This window comes from Penaeus japonicus, unplaced genomic scaffold, assembly GCF_977035675.1.
Source record: "Penaeus japonicus unplaced genomic scaffold, GWHDUDI00000001_assembly GWHDUDI00000029, whole genome shotgun sequence".
Classification (NCBI taxonomy): domain Eukaryota; kingdom Metazoa; phylum Arthropoda; class Malacostraca; order Decapoda; family Penaeidae; genus Penaeus; species Penaeus japonicus.
Window position 1 is genome coordinate 23,264,573 of NW_028234431.1, and position 2,500 is coordinate 23,267,072.

General features: G+C 41.3%; 1 pseudogene; it reads right to left on the minus strand.

The window, feature by feature from the left end:
• LOC147468422 (uncharacterized) overlaps positions 1-2,500 on the minus strand; it is an 8,700-nt pseudogene that overhangs the window by 5,067 nt on the left and 1,133 nt on the right.

Below are 2,500 nucleotides of genomic sequence, written 5' to 3' on the forward strand. Positions count from 1 at the left end.
AGTACCTAGCTCAAAACGTTTCTCCTCTGAGAAACAGCCTTGAAACCATACGCAAGCTTTCCTATCTGTCAGATAGTCACCAATCCATCTCAGCAACTTTCTTGTTACACCCAGTCTTGTCAATTCATACAGAATGACCTCCCCATTAGCTTTATCAAAGGCTCCCTGTAAATCTATAAAGACTCTACACTTTTCTGCATCATTGGATAAACACTGAATTACACAGTTTGATGTTCCCTTTCCCTTCATAAAGCCGTACAAATTAGAAGACAGTTTATCTCCAATCATGTACATTAGTCTATTTAATAATATTCGCTCCATCATTTTACATATACAGGAAGTCAGAGATACAGGTCTATAACCGCCTGCTGATTTTGGAATTGGTATTATAATAGCTTTCTTCCAGGCCTTCGGTAATCTACCCTCCGCGTAGGTCATGTTAAATAGGTCAATGAGAGGGCTGTTCGTCATGCTTGCTAATAAGTTGAGAATATCATATGTCACTCCATCTTCCCCTGGCGAAGTGTTTTTCCCTCTTTTAACAGCATTAAGAAGTTCATGTGTAGTTATTGGCTGACAAGATACTGTAGTGATGTTTGCGGATGAAACAACCTGTCCGATTCTTTCGGCTTCCCTTGCAAACAAAGCGTCACGAGTGCTCTGTGGTAATGAAACCAGAGAAGATGCCTTTGCCCATTTCTCAATATGTTTGTTTGCCTCCTCCTCTGGGTGTGGGTGACCGATGAGGTTATTTGTTTTTCCCCTTACCTTGTTTACATGGTACCATATGTCTTTGAGACTTTTACTTTCCTCAATATTTTGTGCGAACTCTGACCAATACTTTTCTCTTACTTCCCTTCTTTTCTCCCCACACATCTTTGATATGTTAAGTAGTATGTCCTTATCTTCTTCCCGCCTGCCTCTCCTAGCCCATTCCTTGTGTGCCATCCTTAACATTTGTGTCCACCCTTTAAGTGTCTTATCACTGCAGTATCTGTTTTTCCGTGCTCCGTGTTTCTTCTCCTTTCTGTGTGACTTAGCCTTTGTAGGTAAACATCTTTCTATCGCACTTAACAAATCCTCGCTGAACCTATCTAAACTTACGGGTGTGTAATCTCTGTACCAGCCCTCTATATTGTAAATAAACAATTCTCTGTCGCTTGTGTCTAAGACAAGCCTTTTTCTTTTGAATTTAACTTGTTTTTTACCTAAAGCTAACTTAATATACAAGGCAAAATGATCACTTAGTAGTTCACTTACTATTTTACATTCTCCTTGAATCCTCTGACCGCCAAGCAGACAGGCATAATCAAGTCGTCCATCCTTGATATGTGTCGCCTCTTTACTACCCAGCAAGCATGCATCAGGCCTATCTTTGAGAAATTAATAAAATCTGATGTCGTTATCACTGATTTTGCCCATCTCCTCTAATTGTGGGTGCCTAGCATTAAAGTCACCCACTATCAGAGTCGAGTCAGAGTACATGCAATCTGGTAGGTATCTGAGATCAAAGCATCTCCCAGAGATGTATACATTTGCAATATATACTTCGCCTTCTTGTAAATACAGCTTCACACATACACTTTCAATACCTTTATTTCTGCACGGTATCTCTAGCAGTTCAGAAGGTATTGCACTTTTTACGTAAGTAGACACTCCCCGTGTCCGGTCTCCGGAATTAAGATGATATGCTCTATAACCATTGAGTTTAAGAGTGTCACCTTTTGTGTCCCTAGTTTCCTGGAGACAAATTACGTCTATGTCATTTTTCAACACGAAATAGTGGACGTCTGTTACTCTAGTAAGTAAACTACTCACATTCCACGACATTATCTTAATACTATCACACTCCATCAGACCTTTATGGTTTCCTTATATTTGGCAAACAGTTCCTGGATTTTTGCCCACTCTTCCTGAGCTAACTCCCACTTTCTAAGAAATTTATCCTTTTCAGCGTCTTTGCATTTAAGTAACAATGACCTGAAGGTCGTTGATGTTGTTCCTTCCACTACACTCGGAATTATTTTCCTTTCTTTTCCCTTGATTGTAATTTTACTTTCTGTGTTTTTCTCAGCCACCAAAACACTGTTGTCTTTCTTTGGGATTTCTTGCTCGGCAGCTTCTTCCTCAGCCTCCACTCCCTTTTTGATGTCTGTTACAGCACTATCCATCACTATCGCAATCTTTTTTTCAATTGCATCCATCCTCTGCATTAATGTATGCAGCATTCCAGCAATTGCAGACATCTCTTTTACTGGAGAATCTGCATCACTGTCCCTCGTCGTTTCCTGGGCTGCAGTGTCTTCTGTCGTCTGGCCGTTGATTTGTTTGTTCATGGCATTCCGGTCATCTTCCTGGAGTTGCAGTCCTCGCGGTGGGCCTTGCAACCAAGCATTGGGGGGGCGGTACAGGAATACTCTCCTGTACAGGTCGTCTGGTGGTCAGTCCTCTTGCCTTTTCCTCGGTTTCTTTACGGGAAGCCGAGGAATTAATTTCCACC